At 39.9% G+C, this 10566-nt stretch overlaps 1 long non-coding RNA gene across 2 annotated transcripts in view; it reads right to left on the bottom strand.

The window, feature by feature from the left end:
• The window catches only part of LOC126305199 (uncharacterized), a 15503-nt gene extending 13205 nt beyond the window's left edge, over nt 1-2298 (bottom strand). For both annotated transcript variants that reach the window (XR_007553339.1, XR_007553338.1), the window contains exon 1: nt 2195-2298. This is a non-coding gene — a long non-coding RNA (uncharacterized LOC126305199). The remainder of the gene's footprint in view (nt 1-2194) is intronic.
• Nucleotides 2299-10566: the final 8268 nt, after the last annotated feature.

Below are 10566 nucleotides of genomic sequence, written 5' to 3'. Positions count from 1 at the left end.
TGTGGTGCTACAGAAAAATGCTGAAGATTAGATGGGTAGATCACATAACTAACGAGGAGGTATTGAATAGGATTGGAGAGAAGAGAAGTTTGTGGCACAACTTGACGAGAAGAAGGGATCGGTTGGTAGGACATGTTCTGAGGCATCAAGGGATCACCATTTTAGTATTGGAGGGCAGGGTGGAGGGATAAAGTAGTGGAGGGAGACCGAGAGATGGATACACTAAGCTGATTCAGAAGGATGTAGGTTGCAGTAGGTACTGGGAGATGAAGAGGCTTGAACAGGATAGAGTGGCATGGAGAGCTTCATCAAACCAGTATTAGGACTGAAGACCACAACAACAACTTGTTTAAGAAAAGGTACCTAGTGAAGAGACTTTTCAGTCCTGAGACTGATTTGATGCAGCTTTCCATGCTACTCTATCCTGTGCAAGCTGCTTCATCTCCCAGTACCTACTGCAACCTACATCCTTCTGAATCTGCTTAGTGTATTGATCTCTAGGATTCCCTCTACGATTTTTACCCTCTATGCTGCTGAGACACGGTTAAACAGCTTCGTTTCCAAGAAATTGGCAAAGATGTCGGCGAGGATGCGGACTAAAGGGTTGCCCATAGCGAACCCATCAGACCGCTGGCACAGTTGTCCGTTGAATTCAATGTAGTTGTACTTGACAACGACATTAATGAGATCCATAAAATCAGAAACCTGTTTATCTGATCTTTTTTAAATTGAATTTAGTTTTCTTCCACAATGATGAGCGTCTTACGTACCGGGTCTTTGGTATAAAGATTTTTAATATCTAAGGAAAAAAGCTTGATGTCTGAATTGCATACTAAGTTTTTAATATTTTGGACCAAAACGTGATTGTTAGGAACGGAATAATTATTTTCGAAAACGAAGGATTTTTCAAAGTTTCGTGAAGAAACCGGGCCAAATCGTGATATGCGCCATTCATATTAGTGGAGATTGGACGTATTGGATGATTAGGTTTATGAATTTCGAATTGTGACCGAAGCTTAGGGTGCTGAGGGTTCATATTGATGAGTAGATTCTATTTGAAAGGTTTTATAAGAATTTTGCTTTGTTAATGGCTGACCTTACTTTCTGTAATTTACACGGATCATCATGCAGCTCCGATATGTTGTTCTTACTGAATAAAGTTTCAGCTTTAGAAATATATTCAGAAATATAAGCAATGAATAGACAACAACCTTTATCGGATTTAGTTATTAAAGCATTTGCTGTTTTAAGTTTATTATTAACGGAAGTTACTAAAATTCTGTCTTGATGCATAGCATTAGACAAAGTAGTTGCATTTTTCTCTAGCATGCGGGTTACATCATTCACAATTGTGAATTGAGAAGCATTATCTATCTTATTATAATCGAGACCGATTTTTAAATCAACAAGCATATTTTCTCACATTTCTGTCTGACAGGTTAGATCAGACATTGTATTTTAGTCCTCTTCCTAACAGGACTTTTTCATTCTCAGTAGAGACGATGTTGGTTTTATTTACAATTCGTACATGAAAGACGTTACTGCTTTTTTGAAATGTATTCTGAGGGAATTTTCATTAGAAAGCAGACAAAAAAGACTGTTTAACTTCATCCCGTGTTTCTGCATTATACCTATATTACAAATCTCTAGATGTTCGTTAATTTGAGTCCACATGTCAATATTAAAATTATAGTTAACACGATAAGTGTTTTTAATATTTAAGTACAAATGGTATGCTTCTTTAAGACGGTCTTCAGCGTTAAGCTCTTTCAGCCTATTAGAAATATTCTTAATGATAGGTCTAAAGGACTGGATTTTTCATACATACAGAAAAATTGATGTAGGCTTTTGTATAAGTCGGGACAAGCCCCATTTTTTCACACTGCTTGTTAAAATAGCCATGCTAATATTTAAAATTTTCTTTCTTAATTCGTCGTATTTAGAAGCAGCGTTAGAGACCTGTGCAGGTAAGAAATATAAAACTTTGAACACAGCTGTTAAGGTTCAGTGACCGTGTCAGAATTATATTTTCACAAATAAACCCTCGGTCACAAATATTAAGTCAAAATTGACCTGGTTTCGACGCTACTATGAGCGTCGCCAGCAGAATTAGATTAACTGTACTAAAACATTAGGTGTACTGTACACTAATCAGATTAAAGTTTGCACTGAATCGAATTGATACAGTACTTACATGTCACACAATAAAAAAGATCTAAGCCGGAAAGCCGACTTCATAAACACTTGTGAGATGGGGAGCCGCTAAGGGCTGCTCGTACTGTGAACAACGGTTGCAAGAAGACTGAGGTAGCCACTATAGAAAGTGTGGGCAAGTAAACATGGTATTGCTACGAGCGCCATCTAGTAGGCGCAGAAACAACTAGGCTACTGTACATTCAAAATTAGACACATGAAATTGTGATAGAGCTGATTCAGGCGTAAAGTAAGAATTAATAATAGGATGTAGTTACATATTTATCTACTTTAAATAGGTATACATTTTTAACGTAAAAACGGTAGTTATGACATACAAGAAAACAGCAAAGATGTGACAGGAAAAAAACATTTCGGTAAACTGCATGAGGAAGTCCGACTCAAAGATCAAGCAATCGCTTTAAACAGTCCAAAAAGTTTTTATTTCGCAGCTGCAGCTGTTCGTTGAGAATGAGGCCATCATAACGATTGAGATGTTTGAAAATCTCCAATTCCTATAAGACATCTAACCTACGACCCTCCTTTTCCGTATGCAGAATATTGTTATCGCCTATGGCTTTAGGCACGTGTCAAGTAATTAAGAGATGTTCGCAAAGGATGAATTTGGGGGCTTGGTGCCGTTCTTTCTCAAAAGATGTTCTTTATATCTGATGGTGAAAGGATGTAGGGGTTGCCCTATACAATAGGAGGAACAGGTATCGCAGATGATTTTATAAACGACAGAACTTTCTGTAGGAGAGCGAAAGGATCTCAAATTACGAATGTATTATCTCTTTAGATTATTGTTAGTAGAGAAGGCAACATTGCAGTTGTATTTGTTGCGAAGCATGCGCTGAATGATGGGGAGTGGGTACTATGAAAGAAATAGAAAAACGTGTTTTTGGGTTAATTTCAGTGCATGAGGTGTTGAGCGTGGTAGTTGTTGCAGCTTTCTTTCTTAGGATATCGTCCACTAGGTTAGGCGTGTATTCATTATTGACTGCTATGGTATTAAGTAAATTAATCTCCTCATTCAACTTTTCGGTTGAAATTGGTATGGAGGAGGCTCGGTGGACGGAAGAGTGAAAAAAGGCAATTTTTTGAGACTGCCAACCTATGTCGTGTGCTGCGGAACGTAAGGACACTACAAGCAACACAGAAGAAGCTTCTAGGTTGATGTAATCGGCCAGTAAGAAGCAGTACTATTCAAGTTTTAGTTATAGATTATTGACTTATTAGCCAGCCCTGGTGCCTTAGGCATGGGTGACGACCTTAAGATTTTGCATGAAAGAAGGACTAGCAGCTGCGTTGCACGGGAGAATGTGAAAAGTGTTCATATGTGGTAAAAACGTGAGAAATCCGTCCGTTTTCGTCGATTTCTATCGAATCGACTTAAAGCCAGATCGTCACATTGGCCGCTCTTCCGTCTGAAACGGTTACATTTATCGCCTGCAAGGCTATGTCGCGTGCTGCGCTATACAGAGACACTAAAAGCACCATAGTAGAACACAGAAGAAGATTCTAAGTTGATGTAATAGCCAGTAAGAAGTAGTACAATTCAAGTTTTAGTTTTATATTATTGACTTCTTAGCCGGCTTTGGTGCCTTGGACATGAGCTAGGTCCTTAAGATTTTGCATGAAAGGAGGACTAGCAGCCGCGTGTCGCGGGAGAATGTGAAAAGGGTTTATATTTAGTAAAAACCTGATAAATCCGTCCGTTTTCGTCATTTGTTATCGAGTCGACTTAAAGCCAAATCGTCACATTGGCCGTTCTTCTCTCTGAAACGGTTACATTTATCATCTGCAAAGCTATGTCGCTTGCTGCGTTATGCGGACACACTAAAAGCAGTATAATAGAACACAGAAGAAGCTTTTAAGTTGTCATAATAGACAGTAAGAAGCAGTAAAAATCCAATTTTTAGAAATCGATTATTGACTTTATACACTTCTTTGGTGCTTTGTATATGAGCTAGGGCCTTAAGATTTTGCATGAAAGGATCGAGAGCGGTCGTGTTTCATAGTAGAATGTGAAAAGTGTTCATGTATAGTAAAAACCTGAGAAATCCGTCGGTTTTCTTCATTTGTTATCGAATCGACTTAAAGCTAGATCGTCATATTTTCCGCTCTTCTCTCTGAAACTGTTACATTAATCGTCTGCAAAGCTATATCGCGTGCTGCGATATGCGGCGACACTAAAAGCACCATCATAGAGCACAGAAGAAGCTTCTGAGTTGATGTAATAGCCAGTTAGCAGCAGTAAAATACAAGTTTTAGTTATCGATTATTGACTTTTAACCCTTCTTTGGTGCCTTGGATATAAGCTAGGACCTTAAGATTTTGCATGAAAGGAGGACCAGCGGCAGCGTTGCGTGGGAGAATGTGAAAAGTGTTCATATGCAGTTAAAACCGGAGAAATCCGACCGTTTTAGTCGTTTGTTATCGAATCGATTTAAAGCCAGATCGTCACATTGGCCGCTCTTCTCTATGAGACAGTTACATTTATCGTCTGCAGAACATATTGCGCGATGTGGTATGTGGAGACACTAAAAGCACTATAGTAGAACACAGAAGAAGCTTCTAAGTTTATGTAATAGCCAGTAAGGAGCAGTACAATTCAAGTTTTAGTTATCGATTATTGACATTTTACCCTTCTTTGGTGCCTTGGACATGAACTAGGACCTTAAGATTTTGCATGAAAGGAGGACTAGCAGCCGCGTTGCACGGGAGAATGTGAAAAATCATCATATGTAGTAAAAACCAGAGATATCCGTCCGTTTTCGTAATTTGTTATCGAATCGACTTAAAGCCAGATCGTCACATTGGCCGCTCCACTCTCTGAGACGGTTACATTTATCGTCTGCAAAGCTATGTCGGGTGCTGCGGTATGCGGAGACACTAAAAGCACCATAGTAGAACACAGAAGAAGCTTCTAAGCTTCCAAGTTGATGTAATAGCCAGGAAAAAGCAGTATAATTAAAGTTGTAGTTGTCGATTATTGACATTGTACTCTTCTTTAATACCTTGGACATGAGCTATGACCTTAAGATTTTGCATGAAAGGAGGACTAGCAGCCGCGTTGCACGGGAGAGTGTGAAAAGTGTTCATATGTAGTAAAAACCTGAGAAATCCGTCCGTTTTCGTCATTTATTATTGATTCGACTTAAAGCCAGATCGTCACATTGGCCGCTCTTCTCTCTGAGACGGTTACATTTATCGTCTGCAAAGCTATGTCGCGTAATGCGATATGCGGAGACACTAAAAGCACCATAGTAGAAAACAGAAGAAGCTTCTAAGCTTCTAACTTGATGTAATAGCCAGTAAAAAGCAGTATAATTCAAGTTTTAGTTATCGATTATTGACTTTTTACCCTTCTTTGGTGCCTTGGACATGAGCTAGGACTTTATGATTTTGCATGAAGGAAGGACTAGCAGCCGCGTTGCACGGAAGAATGTGAAAAGTGTTCATATGCAGTAAAAACCTGAGAAATCCGTCCTTTTTCGTCATTTGTTATGGAATCGACTTAAAGCCATATCGTCACATTGGCCGCTCTTCTCTCTGAAACGTTTACATTTATCGTCTGCAAAGCTATGTCGCGTGATGCGGTATGTTGAGACACTAAAAGCACCATAGTGGAACACAGAAGAAGAGACTAAGTTGATGTAGTAGCCAGTAAGAAGCAGTACAATTCAAGGTTTAGTTATCGATTATTGACTTTTTAATCTTCTTTGGTGCCTTGGACATGAGCTAGGAAACTAGGATTTTGAATGAAAGGTGTGCTAGAAGACGCGTTGCACGGGATAATGTGAAAAGTGTACATATGTATTAAAAACGTGAGAAATCCGTCCGTTTTCGTCATTTGTTATCGAATCGACTTACAGAGGGATCGTCACATTGTCCGCTCTTCTCCCTGAAACGGTTACATTTATCGCCTGCAAAGCTATGTCGCGTACTGCGGTATGCGGAGACACTGAAAGCACCATAGTAGAACACAGAAGAAGCTTCTAAGCTTCTAAGTTGATGTAATAGCCAGTAAAAACCAGTATAATTCAAGTTTTAGTTATCGATTATTGACTTTTCACCCTTCTTTGGTGTTTGGACATGAGCTAGGACTTTATGATTTTGCATGAAAGGAGGACTAGCAGCAGCGTTGCACGGAAGAATGTGAAAAGTGTTGATATGTAGTAAAAACCTGAGAAATGCGTCCGTTTTCGTCATTTAGTATCGAATCGACTTAAAGCCAGACCGTCACATTGGCCGCTCTTATCTCTGAGTCGGTTACATTTATTGTCTGCAAAGCTATGTCGCGTGATGCGGTATGTGGAGACACTAAAAGCACCATAGTAGAACACAGAAGAAGCTTCTAAGTTGATGTAATAGCCAGTAAGAAGCAGTACAATTCAAGTTTTAGTTATCGACTATTGACTTTTTACGCTTCTTTGGTGCCTTGGACATGAGCTAGGAAATGAAGAATTTGGATGAAAGGAGGGCTAGCAGCCGAGTTGCACGGGAGAATGTGAAAAGTGTTCATATGTAGTAAAAACCTGAGAAATCCGTTCGTTTTCGTCATTTAGTATCGAATCGACTTAAAGCCAGAATGTCACATTGGCCGCTCTTCTCTCTGAGACGGTTACATTTATCGTTTGCAAAGCGATGATGCGTGCTGCGCTATTCGGAGACAATAAAAGCACCATAGTAGAACACAGAAGAAGCTTCTAAGTTTATGTAATAGCCAGTAAGGAGCAGTCCAATTCAAGTTTTAGTTATCGATTATTGACATTTTACCCTTCTTTGGTGCCTTGAACATGAGCTAGGAACTAAAGATTTTTCATGAAAGGAGGACTAGCAGCTGCGTTGCACGAGAGAATGTGAAGAGTGTTCATACGTTGTAAAAACGCGAAAAAGCCGTCCGTTTTCGTCATTTGTTATCGAATCGACTTAAAGCCACATCGTCACATTGGCCGCTCTTCTCTCTGAAATGGTTACATTTATCGTCTCCAAAGCTATGTCGCGTGCTGCGATATTCGGTGACACTAAAAGCACAAAAATAGAACACAGAAGAAGCTTCTAAGTTTATGTAATAGCCAGTTAGAAACAGTAAATTCAAGTTTTAGGCATCGATTATTGACCTTTAGCCCTTCTTTGGTGCTTGGACATGAGCTAGGCCCTTAATATTTTGCATGAAAGAGGACTAGCAGCCGCGTTGCATGGGAGAATGTGAAAGGTGTTCATATGCAGTAAAAACCTGAGAAATCCGGCCGTTTTCGTCATTTGTTATCGAATCGATTTAAAGCCAGAACGTCACATTGGCGGCTCTTCTCTCTGAGACGGTTACATTAATCGTCTGCAAAGCGATGATGCGTGCTGCGGTATACGGAGACACTAAAAGCACCATAGTAGAACACAGAAGAAGCTTCTATGTTGATGTAATAGCCAGTAAGAAGCAGTACAATTCAAGTTTTAGTTATCGATTATTGACATTTTAATCTTCTTTGGTACCTTGGAAATTTGCTAGGACATTAAGAGTTTGCATGAAAGGATGACTAGCAGCCGCGTTGTTCGAGAGAATGTAAAAAGTGTTCATATGTAGTAAAAACCTTGGAAAATCCGTAGATTTTCCTCATTTGTGATCTAATCGACTTAAAGCCAGATCGTCACATTGGTCGCTCTTCTCCCTGAAACGGTTACATTTATAGTCTGCAAAGCTATGTCGCGTACTGCTGTATGCGGAGACTCTAAAAGCACCATAGTAGACACAGAAAAAACTTCTAAGCTTCTAACTTGTTGTAATAGCCAGTAAAGAGCAGTACAATTCAAGTTTTAGTTATCGATTATTGACTTTTCACCATTCCTTGTTACCTTGGACATGAGCTAGGACGTTAAGATTTTGCATGAAAGGAGGGCCAGCAACCGCGTTGCACCGGAGCATGTGAAAAGTGTTCATATGCAGTAGAAACGTGAGAAATCCGTCCTTTTCGTCAATTGTTATCGAATCGACTTAAAGCCAGATCGTCACATTGGCGGCTCTTCTCTCTGAAACGTTTACATTTATCGTCTGCAAAGCTATGTCTCGTGCTGCGGTATGCGGAGACAGTAATCGCACCATAGTAAAACACAGAAGAAGCTTCTAAGTTGTTGTAATAGCAAGTAAGATGCAGCACATTTCAGGTTTTAGTTATCGATTATTGACTTTGTACTCTTCTTTCATGCCTTGGACATGAGCTAGGACGTTTAGATTTTGTATGAAATGAGGACTAGCAGCCGCGTTGCACGGGAGAATGTGAATAGTGTTCATATGTAGTAAAAACCTGAGAAATCCGTCCGTTTTCTTCATTTGTTATCGATTCGACTTAAGGCCAGATCGTCACATTGGCCGCTCTTCTCTCTGACACGGTTACATTTATCGTCTGCAAAGCTATGTAGCGTGCTGCGGTTTGCGAAGACACTAAAAGCACCATAGTAGAACATAGAAGAAGCTTCGAAGTTGATGTAATAGGCAGTAAGAAGCAGTACAATGCAAGTTTTAGTTATCGATTATTGACTTTGTAACCTTCTTTGGTGCCTTGGACATGAGCTAGGACCTTAAGATTTTGCATGAAATGAGGACTAGCAGCCGCGTTGCACGGGAGAATGTGAATAGTGTTCATATGTAGTAAAAACCTGAGAAATCCGTCCGTTTTCTTCATTTGTTATCGATTCGACTTAAGGCCAGATCGTCACATTGGCCGCTCTTCTCTCTGAGACGGTTACATTTATCGTCTGCAAAGCTATGTCGCGTGCTGCGGTTTGCGGAGACACTAAAGGCACCATAGTAGAACACAGAAGAAGCTTCTAAGTTGATGTAATAGCCAGTAAGAATCAGTACAATTCAAGTTTTAGTTATCGATTATTGAATGTGTACCCTTCTTTTGTGCCTTGGACATGAGCTAGGACCTTAAGATTTTGCATGAAGGAGGGCTAGCAGCTGCGTTGCATGGTGTGATGTCCGGAATTAAAAACAAAGGGGAGGGTGGTAATTTTTTGGTTTTTTGTTTTGTTGAAAGGAAAGAAAGAAAAAAGGGTGAATAAAGGTGAAGGGAAGTGGTTCTATTTTTACGGGAATGAACTTATTGATGGACATCATAAAAATTGATTTTACCTATATTTTTTTTCTTTACTCATCGAAGAAGACAACACAACACATATAAAAGAAATCATCACACTAATATTATCCACAGAATTATCGTTTCACAAGACACTTTCTAGCTCGACTGACTCTTAAGACTGAACAAGACTCGACTGACTCTACTCTCTCTCTGGACCACAGCCTCTTCACGTCCCTCTGGACCAGAGATTTCAACTGTGATTAGCACGCCGATTATTTAATTAATCGTACAGCCGCTGGGCGCGCGCTTGGCGCGTCATTTAAATGGGGTTAAACGCACACCGCGAGAGGCGTGGGCTAGCGGTGTCTTACAGGTATCGCCACAATGGAGAATGTGAAAAGTGTTCATATGTCGTAAGAACCTAAGAAATCTGTCCGTTTTCCTCATTTGTTATCGAATCGTCTTAAAGCTAGATCGTCACATTGGTCGCTCTTCTCTCTGAAACGGTTAAATTTATCGTCTGTAAAGCTATGTCGCGTTCTGCGGTATGCGGAGACACTAAAAGCACCATAGTAGAACACAGAAGAGGCTTCTATGTTGATGTAGTAGCCAGTAAGAAGCAGTACAATTCAAGTTTTAGTTATCGATTATCGACTTTTTAATCTTCTTTGGTGCCTTGGACATTAGCTAGGACATTAAGATCTTGCATGAAAGGAGAACTAGCAGCCGCGTTGTACGAGAGAATGTAAAACGTGTTCATATGTAGTAAAAACCTGAGAAATCCATACATATTCCTCATTTGTTATCTAATCGACTTAAAGCCAGATCGTCACATTGTCCGCTCTTCTCCCTGAAACGGTTACATTTATCGTCTGTAAAGTTATGTCGCGTACTGATGTATGCGGAGACACTCAAAGCACCATAGTAGAACACAGAAGAAGCTTCTAAGCTCCTAAGTTGATGTAATAGGCAGTAAAAAGCAGTACAATTCAAGTTTTAGTTATCGATTATTGACTTTTCACCATTCTTTGGTGCTTTGGACATGAGCTAGGTCCTAAAGATTTTGCATGAAAGGATGACTAGCAGCTGCGTTGCACGGGAGAATGTGAAAAGTGTTCATACGTAGTAAAAACGTGAGAAATCCGTCCGTTTTCGTCATTTGAAATTGAATCGCCTTAAAGCCATATCGTCACATTGGCCGCTCGTCTCTCTGAAACGGTTACATTTATCATCTCCAAAGCTAAGTCGCGTGCTGCGATACGCGGTGACACTAAAAGCACCATAGTAGAAC

This window comes from Schistocerca gregaria, unplaced genomic scaffold (genome assembly GCF_023897955.1).
Source record: "Schistocerca gregaria isolate iqSchGreg1 unplaced genomic scaffold, iqSchGreg1.2 ptg000281l, whole genome shotgun sequence".
NCBI classification, from domain to species: domain Eukaryota; kingdom Metazoa; phylum Arthropoda; class Insecta; order Orthoptera; family Acrididae; genus Schistocerca; species Schistocerca gregaria.
The sequence above is the reverse complement of the archived record's forward strand: the minus strand, read 5'-3'. Positions and strand labels throughout refer to the sequence as shown.